The sequence below is a fragment of the Amblyomma mixtum genome, chromosome 2, assembly GCF_055824585.1.
Source record: "Amblyomma mixtum isolate Tamu chromosome 2, ASM5582458v1, whole genome shotgun sequence".
Classification (NCBI taxonomy): Eukaryota; Metazoa; Arthropoda; class Arachnida; order Ixodida; family Ixodidae; genus Amblyomma; species Amblyomma mixtum.
The window spans coordinates 140,817,020-140,829,912 of NC_143013.1; the positions used below are offsets into that span (position 1 = coordinate 140,817,020).

A 12,893-nucleotide genomic window follows, 5' to 3' on the forward strand; every position below is an offset into this window, starting at 1 on the left:
CAGAACAGGGCCTATCTGCCCTTTTCTCGAAAGCGACTGAGCAAAATGTAGAAAGGCAGGCGAGTGCCAACAGCAACAACTAGGACAGTGACGGAGCCTTCATGGACGTCGCTGAAGCTAGCCGGAACAGCGCAGCCAGGAAGAGACCACGGAGCAGAGCACCGCCGTCCAAAGAGAACCGCCCCTAAAAACGCCACAAGGCAAGAGACGTACGCTCGGCGTTAAGCCAAACGTTGTGGAAGGCGTGTAGAGGGCGGACAATACACCCACTTGGCAGTGCGGTCAGTGTGTGGGCTGCAGCCTATGGACTGCAGAATGGTGGAACCAATGTCTGGGGAGCGCTTCACACTGTAAAAAAATTTGCTCAAGTTTACGTAGAAACCTGGAGGCAATGCGTTGCCGAGCACTTTCCGCAATTCATAAACGGACACTTTGAGAAACACGGCAAGTCCTTAAGAAGGACTCAGTACGTACATCAACCGTAAAAAGAAATTAGTTTACGTATTCCTACGTTTAACTCTTTCGGACCCTTCTCTGTATACTGATACGTAAGCCAACCGTAAAAAAATTTGTTTACGTATTCTTACGTTTAACCTCTTTTGGACCTTTTTCCGTGTACTCAAGTGATGCGGCTTGTCGCCAATGGCTTGAACAAAACTTTAAAGCCAGACGACCATACTGGCAAGCCCTCTGAAGTCATACTGACACTGCTGATGCATGGTGCGGCCAGAATGATGGCGTGGAGTGTTAAGTTGAATATAAGCTGGCAACTGCATCCAGATTCCTAATTTGTGTAACTGATCAACGTGTCTTGACTCACGTTCAATCATGTACAATAGCAGTCCAGGTGGAGAAGAAATGAAGTACTATTACACACAAGCTCTTCCTTTATGCATGTTGTGCATTGCGTACATACAAAGCATGGGGCTTAGAATGAAAGAAGAGTGTTTGGGTGAGTAAAGGCACATACGTTTTATTTTCATGACAAATTGCATACATTGTACTTCTGCATATTGCTGTCAGATTCATCTGAAAAGCATAAGAAAGACCTCACTTAGCAAACACAGTCAAACTATTCACTATTGACCAACTGGCTTTTGTAGGGTCTTGCAAAAATATTTAATGAGAACCAAACCATTACGTTTCATTGACCAAATTCATTTTTTCTTTACAGGAAAGAAACTAAAATCCACAGGACCAGGAAAAAACACACAATGCGCTTACCTGGACAACACTGTGTGCATGAATGCCCTGAGCTGCCGAAAAGAACGTAGCTCAGGTTGGGTGCCAAAAACAATTCAATGCAGATACCTTCTTGCTGTCCATAGTGCTCACTGCAAACCTTAGTGAGCAAGGAACCATGGCAACATCTTAGTATCGCCGAAAACTTGCCCACAAGCAATGTGCAAGTGCACTTCCCCAAATCTTATGCTCGCTCACAGCTTCAATTATCTCAGCACGGGCAAGAAAATGTACAGATCTCCGATTTCGAATGAAAATGCAGTCATAAATACTGGTCACTGCCCATTGAGATATTCCAATAAGTGTGCAGTACGCCTTACAAGGAGCGTATCCTAATGCTTTCAGAATGGGCTCTTTGCAGGAATCTAACCAAATGCTGTTGGAATGTGGATCTTATAAAAATGACCCAAAAAGATGAAGTGTCCTCATGTGTCTGGTGCAAAACAGGGCTAAAACATGAGTCTTTCTGCTTCTTCATCAGCTGTGAAATGTTATTCCTGCTTCTTTGCACAGCCTCAAAGTCTCTTTTTGTCTTTTTGAAAACCGTTCTATATCAGCAAAACTTCTCCCTCAAAAACATTTCAGCACCCATGAAGAAGCAGAAATACCCATGTCTTAGGCATTTTTTCACAAAATACATAAGGAAGGCTCGCTTTTCTGGGCCATTATTTCGAAAAGGTCCATGTGGCAACAAACTTTGGGACATTTTCTGCAAAGAGCACTATAAGTTCTGAAGCCTGAGAATTCATTCCTCATGAGATGCCTGTCGATCTGACAGGATACCTCAATCATCTGTTACTGGGGTCTGTGAGTGCACTGGCACTAAAATCAAGGATGTGTACCTTTCCTCGCCACGTGCTGCAACAATGTATGTTGTGAGCAAACGCATTAAAGGTATCAAAGGACTGTGCTTCCAGCTTGCTTGTGGAGGGAAGCGCAAGAGTCTGGCCATGCTCAGCTGTAACCTTTGCTGCTTGTTCATTGAGTTCTGCAGTGAGTACTAGGGATAGAAACAAGGCACCTGAATCAGCTCATCTTTGACACCCATCCTGCGTGACCTTCTTCTCGTGCAACATAGCAGCGAACTCCATAAGGTCCTTCATGCACATGGTGTCATTGGAGTCAGTGTGTTGCATCAGCTATTTCTTCCCGGTCGTGTGGTTTGCGCTATTTTCTAGAAAGTCTTTAAGAAATTACTACTTAATCCTCCACTTCCTGAAGACAAAGTGCTCGACAGGGCAGTTCCACATGTGCAGCAACCTATCTATTTTCTCATACGTCAGAGGCACTTAGCTATCAAGCAGTGCTTAGTGTATTCAGCAGTAAAGTGTACATGCGAGATATCAATATTTCCAAGTTCTCACAGTGGCATCTCATGCAAGAATATCGAAATTCTCTTCAATTTGTGCTGATATTTTTAAGGATACGCACTCTTATTAGGTGAAAAACAAAAGCTGGTCACATACTAAACAGCAGAAGCAGAGCACCAAGGTACTCACCAATTGCTTGAAGAGCTGTCTGCCAGTTCTCGTGCCATCCCAAATATGGGTACTTTTGAATGCACTCCTGTCAATGTCTTCATCACGTCAAGCCACTCCAGCATTTCAGTCGAAAGATTTCCCTCTAAAAAAAAGGAGTTTGTTTTGTTAGACTGGTCATATTTAATTTTACTTTGCACTAGGTACATGGCATTTTACTGCCCTAGACTAAACAATACCAATCATGAATCACATTTTGAATTTTGTCATATATGATCACAAAATTTGGTGTATGCGATACATTCTTATAAATTCTGATCAAAATAAAGCTGACATAGTTAAGTATCATTTCTAGAAATGTGGTATCAAGGAAGAAGGCTAACCAGATAACCTGCATGAATGTTTTTAGATGGATGCAAGAGTCGGCACTCTAGCATACAAAAGGTAGAGTCATCCACTCTTACTGCGAACACATGGCCGCTCTTTTCAGACAGCCACTGCAAGTGACACAGCCGCTCATTGCAGCAGTGTGGCGCTGGAGAAGGAGCTGAATGTGGTGTTTCGCCTCATCTGCCACTTCGTTTCGATGGCCTTCCAATGAGCCTTTCAAAGAGCACAGCCATGCGCTCGCGTGTTTGCACTAAGAGTGGACGACCCTGTACAATATGGCAGATTTCATCTTCTAACATGTAACTTCATGCTCCAATCACGATCTAATTATGCAAAAAAATTTTCAACCTTCCATTCTGTATAAAGGAAAAAATCCTATGGGCTCTGTTCACAAGCCTCTGCAAGTACACGCGAACTGTGCACGTTTCGCATTCAGTTTTGATAGCTTTGCTCTCTATATGACGTCTTGTAGTATAAAACAAAAAAAAATGAAATTAATTTTTCATATTGCCTGAGCTACTGAGGAGGTACAGAATATAAATGCAAAATGCCTTTTGTCCCTGCATAAAATTGTTAATACAGATATAGCTGTGCTTAACTGAAAGAACTATTGTGCAGAACTGGGCTATTTGGCATTAATTCGCTGAAGCCAGAAAATGTGTGTAAAATATAGAAAGTCCTAGTTCTTTCTCGTTCTTGTGTTCATTTTTGCTACTCGTTTCAACAAACCAAGGCTGAAAAAGCATTAAAAGAGGGCCATGCAAAATAGTATAAGTGCAGCAATTCATACGCCTTTATAATGTGGCCATATATCATTATGCTATAGCCAGAGTACCATATCTATTCACCATGCTGGAGCACTGAAAAAAGGTGAAAGAAGTACTAAACGAAGGTTTGCTAATCCCCTAAGCACGTCGCAGAAAAAATGAGGCTGGGTATGATGTCTCACCTCTGTAGAAATCCAAGTCATGACATTTGCTTCCCCCATGATGAAGGCTCAGCACATAATAAGGCGACAGAAGGTTTGTCATTTCCAAGAAAAGGATCCATAAATACTGCTTCCTTCTCATAAGACAGAGCGGCACTCATTGTAGATTCTACCTGCAATGCAAAAAGCAAAGTTTGTTTGAGTGGACTAAACTAGAAAAAAAGCATAAAATATCTATGCCCAAATGTCTGAACTGAAAGAAATTGAGGGTATTGTAATAGTGAATATGTTAATATATCGCATGCAAGATATGCATGATATTCAACTCAGCTACCATTGGCTTAGCTACTATCTTGTACATTATTATCACAAAAATAGTGATATAGTACTATCAGCATTAGTAGTAGCAGTGAAGATTTCATGGAAATAAAGGAAGGGACTTAGTGTTGGCTGTCATTTTCACAGCAGGCACCGGGCCAATAGCTAGTGCAAAAGAAACAGGAGAAATGGCCGAAGAGAGGACCAGGAGGAAGGCAGTAGCATAGGAGGACATAGGATACAATAGGAAGGCAAGGCTTGCAAAAAGCAAAATTAAGACATTAGTAAAGATGTACAAGACCAACCACATCACTGTACAGAGTGGAAGACCTTCATTAACCATATTTAGCTCACAATGTGCTCTCATATATCCTTGTAGTAAAATTGGTAATTAATACCATAACTCAAGGAGTGAAACCAATACAGGGGTGAAGGGCAGTCAATTAGCCATGGGCGTGATGCTTGTGCCTTCCTAGCAGGAGACAGATTAACGATTCAGTTGAATATCAGGTCTCAGATACTAATAGTTCAATATTAGCAGCTGCACATTGTTTCACGCACCCTTCTAAAACATATGTGCAGCATTTTTCACAAGACAGTGCATGCTTCAGTTGGGGTACCTGCTGGGAGAGTAGTGTACAGTCAGGCTGGAATGAAATATGAGCCACGCGGATGAACAAGACAAATTATTTTGCCTGTGTGCTTTCAACTGCAGTATACAGCTAGCCTAATTCATGTTTCAGGGTAAAGAATCTACTGAAGTACTCATTTACAAGCCTTTTCTAAATGAATATCTCGCTGTAAAGTAGAAAAGTACGACATATGTGTGTTTGCATTTCATTCCGCCCTGACTGTACATGCAGAACATGTCTGCAATAAGTATTATTATCAGTGATGGCTGTTACTTCGAACACTAAGCAGATAAGTGAAACCTCCAAGCTCTCCTTGAAGGCAAGAGTCTATGCAGACAAGATGCTAAACACGCTTTGAAGTATGTAGATTTGATATTCAGCATGGAAAATACTGCTACATTAATAGCGAGCACTTCAGGTCAATACACGGTGCCTGTGAAACTTCTTGCCTAAAATTTGCTCGCGAAAATGCAAAACGCATGCAAAAGTGCAATCTGCAGGCACAACAATTGATGCTGTGCAAGCAACAAGAAAAAAAAATGAAGGCAATGCTGTGATACTCTTTCAGTCATTCAAGTGTAAAAATGATAATGCATGCTGGCTGATGTTGCTACTTAACAATGAAAAATAGCGGCTACTGCTCACTTACAACAAACGCTTTCTCTGAGTAAACAATGAAATAAGCAATGCTAGTCATGCAGCCTCTCGTCATTCCTTTTACGAAGACAGCCTTTAAGCATTTCGAATGCAAGCCTCCCCGCCAGTGCAGCGACACAAATACACGGAGGTTCGAATGCCAACGATATAAGAGTTAATTTACCACGTCGTCATTATAACGTAAACGATTCACACGCGCTCTGCACCAGGCCGCCAGTCAACGCCAAGTCTTTGATCACGTACTGCCTTGATGCGGTACATGATAGGTTGCACCGAGTGTGCGACGCTACCAAAAAACACGAGCAAGCAGTGTATCCAAGTGAGTGCAAAGCAGATGTAGCCAAGCACATGCAGCAGCCGATGAGCAACCTAGATTATGAAAACGGGCGCACTAAGGCGCGCGTGAAATGGAAAGGAGCGCGAAAGGCGCGCACGCCAAAGGTCCCTCCTGAAAACAATACAGCACGGCGATAATCCAGGCGACGATGGCTGAAGCAGGCAGAAGCTCGAGCTGGCACGCTAAGGTGCGCGCGGAGCACAGCACGGACAAAATCCGACGACGCAGAAGAGTGCGCTGAGAACATGTCGAGAAGAGAGAAGAAGAAGAACCGCGGCAGAGGCATGGGGAGGGAGGCGAGCGCTTCGAGAGACGTACCGCCATGGCCGACGTTGTGTCGGGCACCGCACACCCGGCAGGAAGAAGAGCCACTCGGGCCACTACAGGAGCTGCGGTGAAACGCTGTCGGCGTAAGACGCGCGCAAAAACAGTTGAGGGTTACTCTGGTTGCGCGTAGAACGAAGACTGGAACGACGAAAGTGGCGCAATGGCTGGCGTACGCCGGCGTGGACCACAACGGCCAAAATGAACCACCGTCCACCGCCAGCCAAACGTGCTTGCCTTAGCTTGGCTTGTTCAAAGAACGCGACAGTCGACAATAGAGGAAGTCGCATGGTACGGTCAACCTTGGAATGCAGGGGAAGGTTGGAAAAAAAAAACAGACCGCAGACATTCACGTCGAGGTGGAGAGGAGGATGCCCTCTCCCGAACGGCGCGGCGTGCTCCCTGCTCTCTGGTAGGAAAGGTTCCTTTTCACAATGGGCTCATTCCTCCCTTTCTGCTGCCTCTACCCCTGCGAAAAAAAGAAAGCTTTACCCAAGGAGAAGCAGAACGGAACTGGACGCGCACCCTCCAAAGCAGTAGCATGTAACTACTGCGAGACGCCTCAAAGAGCAGTTGTAGTGAGCAATTCTCCGCGTACTGCTTTCTTGTTTTCCAATGCGTTAATTAAATCAGTTTGTTAAATTTTAGTCGTATTTATAATTGACCTAAAGCGAACGAAACATCTTTGCGTTACGAAAAAAAAGGTCGTTTTTCGAAGGTTGCTGGAAGCGGCTGCAAAATAAAGTTTTCTCTCTCTCTCGAAGCTGCTGCACTCTGCTCGGTAATCTACGCCACGCATTAGGGCATTCCGTAGTAAGTACTAAATGAACGCGAGATTCGTGTGGGCTAGTGACAACGCTTTTGCTTACCTGGGACCTGGAATGTCGATTACGCAAGAACAGCGAGCTGTGCGCGCTTGAGACAGCACCTGTCTTCGCAGCGAAAGGTGAAATATGACTCCGGGACGACAAATTGTTTGATGCAGAGCAGTGAAATTACACTTACCTTTCACACATCGGTCTTCCGTGCGTCAAAGCGTACTTGCGCCACTGCGTCCACAAGAACGCAAATTGTCGTTGAAAAGAGAAGCAAAGTGGAGCCGCCACCACAGCAGCGCACTCAGTGGCGTAGGGGTATAGACCTCCTTCACCCCGCGACGTCACGGAGATGCGGTGGCGCTGATGTCAGTAGCGACTTTCGCGTGGTAGGCAAAACAGGTTCCGCCTGCCCGTGCCTACCGCAGCTGCCGCAGCTACCGGCGGCTGCATCGTGGCTACGCACTGCAGAAGTAGCACGTACTGACCTGCTGTGTTGTTGTTTATCCACGTAGTACCATAAAACGGAAAATTAGATTAGCCTTAATAGGTTTCTCGCATGAAAATACCGCATTAGGAAATGGGCCGCGGTAGTAAAAGCGCGAAGTCTGGGTGTCGACAGGCGCTGCCAGTCAACGTACTTCATAGCAGGGAAATTTTTGCGCTCATTCAAATGAACAACAGCATGGTACGCTTAAAACTGCGCAAGTAAAAAAAAAAGCATGTAGCTGCGCACGTACTTATCACCCAGCGCTGGTGTGCGCGGGCGCCGGCAAGGTCATTCACCATCAACGAGTGCGTTATTTTGTTGATAGCACATCATGTTTTAACGTGTGTAGAAGTTATACGAAAATATAATGGCGCGTTTTAGGGCATTTAATATATTCTTGAAACTATTTCTTAACATGACCGACATGATCATTTGATTCTAGTAGAAAGCAGTCAGGTAAGTTGTGACAACCTTGCGCGGTCACGTTGGCATGCTTCGAACCACGTACTTAAAGTGTGCTAAAAACCACATCCTTTTCATTGCATCATGCATGTGTCATAAGTTGCTTCATGAAGTAGTACATGATCGCGAAGCCTGTTTGGAAAGAAGCAACCGCAGGCGGGCTACCAAAAGAGCACGTAGCGAGATTTACAGGGGATGAGGCAATGAAAAGTTTTTTCTTTATTGATGCATGATATATGTAACCAAATTTGGTGCAAATATGAAATTGCTCTGGTAATTTTAGTAATGCGTTTTATTTTCAGCTATACCTGGTACAGTTCTTCGGTAATTACAATTAACACCCTCGGCAAGTCACCCCGGGTCTTGAATAATTAACTATAAAGTGCGGAAAGTTTTTGTGCCAGCATGTCCCCAAAGCCCTGTCCTCTATGATGGCGGTATTACTTCTTTATTTATTAGATTATCAGTACTTATGCTTGCATAGTCACATGAGAGCTTCTGTTATAAAAATAACTAACATACTACTGCTCCTGTAGGAAAAAAATCGGGACATTTATTGCACTTCTCTACGCATCCGGAACCGTTCGCGACAAATAGAATCATTATAGTTCCATTATTTACGAAGGGGGGAGGGATGCCAATCACTGAAAATGTGGTATATCAAAAAACAAACCTTTAAGTTCACTCCCTTGTTATGGCCTCTACGCTTTCGCTTTGGTCAAAGAAATGCAGCACTGAAATCAACGAAACCTCTGATCCCTCTTCGTAGTGATGCTACCATTGTGGTACTCCGTCGTCGGAAACCCGCAGAATTCGCGACGTACAAGGACCATCAGAAACCCCCTTACCTCATAATTTTTTACGACCACAGATCAAAAAACCGTAATTTTATGAATTTCTACTGAATATTTTGCTATACTTTTTCGTCACAAAACCAAAGACCCAGGGCTAGGAAAGAATATAATTTCAGGAATTCAAACTTTTCACTAAATCGACCAGTTTAAGAAGGGGAGAAGTCGGCCTGGCTGGTGCCTGATCTGACGGCTAAAAACAGCGGTTACGCGAGACATATGAGATCGGGACATGATCGACGCTGTCCCCACTTTTCGCACTGCGCGACACGTGTGTCAACAGATGGTGAGCGCACGTCGGCTCTGCCGAAAAAACGCCAGTGCTTACCTCACTACTGTCCTGAGGTAAAATCATTCTGGCTGGTGCAGAGTGTCAAAAACTTATCATTTTATTCAATGTCTAGTTACAATACACTGTGGCGAAATACGCCGTACATGGCCAATGCGAGTCTGTGTACTTCGAGGAATACTAAGTTGAAAGCATCAACCATTTCTATGATTCTCGGAAACTCAAAACGCGCCTACAAGCCTTGAAAACAGGCGCTGCGCCACCTCAACTCGACGCCACTCCCTGGCCTCTTGCCTACCGCGAGCCTGCAGCGACTGCAGCGCCACCTCGCTTGTTTGCAAACATGGAGGAGGTCTATAAAGGTGACCCCAAGGCACCTACCGAGTTCAAAGCGAGTATCTCTAAAATTTCGGGGGAGGAGGACGGAGTAGGATGAAAGGTGTTGAGCACCAGCACAACTTGCTTGGCTGCGCACATGCCCCTGGCCTCCCCCATTTCGTTCCCAGAGATCGCAAATGTAGCAGACATGAAATTTTTTTCATCACCAATTTTTCAAAGAAAGGGTGCTGCGTAAGCCCATTTTCACATCAGCTGTCAGACCGTAACGCTTGGCACCCCTTGGAAATGTGGCACCGTGCAAAAAAAGGCTGTCAGTTAACAAAAATGCTTCAAGTTATAATTATCGATTTCAGAGGCAATATTGCATATGCAAAATGGAATTGAAATTGAATTGAATGTGTTGTAACCCAAACACCACTTTTCAAAAGTCTTAGTAGATGCTACGGCCTGGAGTATTTCGGCTCTGTGGGCAGCCCTGAACCGAAGCTAATATTAAAAAGCGCGCCAGTGACTTCTCTCCGCTCATTTGCAGCATTTGACAAATGCTCTAAAAAAAGAATTTAACAGCAATGTCATTAACGTTTGACCAAAACAAAAACGTAATACTGCTGTAATGGTTCCCGTATTAGCTGGGACGGCTCAGGGGCCCACTGAAACAGTGAGACAGATATTTCCCCCTTTCCAATAACAAATTATTATTGATCATGCAGGCATGAAAGTAAGCAGCGGCGTCAAATCATGACAACCTTTGCTCTTTTTCTGTTGTCGTTAATTAAGTTATTAATGCGTTTGGCGGTAACACAATGCCGAAGGAGTCAACCGCTGTGTAGTGTTAAGCTTTGCTGCCTAACAGAATGTTCAAGTTTTCTTCTCTGCAACGTCTACGGGTGAATAATGACGATTCCTCCGTTATTGAACTGAAGTACGGTCTCCTCCTCCGTGTTTTCTAAAAATGCAAATGGTCCTTTTTGCCACGTAGTAAGTCTCCGTAAAGTCACGGACTTTTTTTACAGTGCACGGCCTTTAATCTTTGCCTTCCGAACGGCACTACAAACAGCGGTTCGTTTTCTCAATATTAATGTGCCTTGTCTCGCCTCCAGGTGAAGGCAATATCAGTTAAGCAGGCTATTCGAGGAGCATGACCCTGATATTAATGCCGCGCAAGAGACTAAGGTGCATAGAAAAGTTACTGACCGAATGTTGTTGCCATTCCTTCGATTGTTCTATGTCTGTGCGTTCCATTCTACAGGTCTGTCTGGCGAGTGGCACGCTCTTAATTAGAAGTTCGTTGGGCGTTGTTGAGCGCGCAGTGAACAGCAGTGCCTAAGGAAATTCGTGGTGTGCGATTTTTCGTTCTTGCGCGCTGAGTGGCGTGTGACTTGTTTTGTATGCGCCGATTCGTAAAGGGGAACAGAATTTTTTTTTTCGAATAAATAAGTGCTCTGCTTCACTGTAAGAAGATAATAATTTTCTTCACCGGCTTCAACTGTGTGCGTACAGCGGAAGATCGTTCCTGTCCTCTCAGGCGACGTGAGCAAAGTGCTCTTTTCATGAGAGAGCTTGTCACCGAAAAGGGCTTGGAAGATGTCGCGTTATACATGTAAAGTGGGAGCGTCCTGTTTACGCATTTTCAGGGGCAGAGTCATGCGCCGTTGGACAGAGCTTCTATGTCACCTAAGGTTTGGTTTGGTTTCTGGGGTTTAGCGTTCCAAAGCGACTCAGGCTATGAGAGACGCCGTAGTGAAGGGCTCCGGAAATTTCGACTACCTGGGGCTCTTTAACGTGCACTGACATTGCACAGCACACGGGCCTCTAGAATTTCTCCTCCAAAGAAATTCCAGCTGCCGCGGTCGGGATCGAACCCGCGTCTTTTGGGTCAGCAGCCGAGCACCTAAGGTTATTATACCGTGTGTTGATTATTGTGTACGCCAAGTAAGTTTTGGTGACCACAGTCAGGTAAAGTTCACTCTTGGTTCAAAATCGAGAAAGCCGAAGTTCAGCTGGTACTTGCGGAAATTAAATTGCTCTCTTCTCAATGAAGAAAATTTTGTAGAAATGATGACAGAAGATGTTGCACCGCTTTACGGCAGTGCGAAAGTGAAATGATGTGAGAAATGGGAGGGCTTCTAGGAAAGCATTAAAATGAAAGCTACAGAGCACGGCAGCATCCTTAACTCCATGCGCAAAGAAAATTAGAAGAAATTGAAAGGTCGACTACAGAGCCTTTGGAAAAAAAGGCGCGCAACAATGATCAATGACTCAAGAAATTAGGGAGGTAAAAAATAAGCTGGAACTGATAAATCAAGAAAGACACCGAGCACCAGTCGTGAGAGTACGCAGCAAAAAAAACTATGGATGGGCGAGTCACCAACTAAACGGGCGCTGGACGAAAAAAAGTACTACGCGCAAAGGAAATAAGTGAAGAAAATTCTTCATAGAGGCGTCGTGACAAACGACACAGAAGAGAAATGGAAGCGTTTGTAGAACACTATCGCGAATTGCTTGGGTAAAGCGTGCCCATGGCAGGAGATTTTGCCAACTTTTTTCTTTCTGCGATGCCAGAGTTTGATGATGCGCTGCAAAAAAGGTTAGAAGCACCAATTGATGTAAACGAAATTAAAGCTACAATTCATTAGTTAAGCCGCGGCAAGAAGCCTGGTCCAGACTGTCTGGGGGCATTTACAAGGCGTATAAGATGTACATCTCAGGTGCTTTGCATGAAGTTGTCGAAAAGGCCGAAGAGAAAAAAAAAAGCTGGCACGCATGTTCACAGAGGCGCACGTATACCTAAGTGTGACGACCCTAATACGCTTCTGTCGGCATCAGCTTACTGGACTATAAAATCGACTATACAATATTTATGAAGGTTTTGGAAAAGAGGATGCAAGCTGTCATTCCGAAAACGGTAGGGCTGCATCAGATTTGCGGCATAACTGGCAGTACAATTATGACGAACATACACGTGGTCAGAAGTATATTAGAAATCTGTGACGCCTTCTCAGGACAAGTTGCAATGCTGCAGCTTCACTTGCAAAAGGCTTTCGATGGCTTCTCACATGAAGACTTGTTTTGTACTTTTAAACATGTGAAAATTGGCTCTATAGTCTTGGATGGCCCGAGGATGGCATATTCTGGCAGCGTCACGCAAGTAATAGTTAACAAGACTGTTAACCCTAATATCCTGCTCCGGAGCGCTGTGCGTCAGGGCTGACCGCTATCACCACTGCTTTTTGCCATTTACTTGGAACCCTTGTGCTTAGCGATTATTGTGGACTCACCAATACATGGTTTTCGACTTGAATCAAGTGAAGTGAAAGTGCTTGCCTATGCTGATTATGCGG

The 12,893-nt window shown here is 44.5% G+C and overlaps 1 long non-coding RNA gene across 1 annotated transcript; it reads right to left on the reverse strand.

Annotated features, from left to right (window-relative positions):
• Positions 1-953: 953 nt before the first annotated feature.
• On the reverse strand, positions 954-4,174 carry LOC149361097 (uncharacterized). The gene is made up of 3 exons (XR_016288375.1): positions 4,060-4,174; positions 2,742-2,865; positions 954-1,029 (listed from the first exon to the last, which is right to left on the reverse strand). It is a non-coding gene; the product is annotated as an uncharacterized LOC149361097 (long non-coding RNA).
• Positions 4,175-12,893: the final 8,719 nt, after the last annotated feature.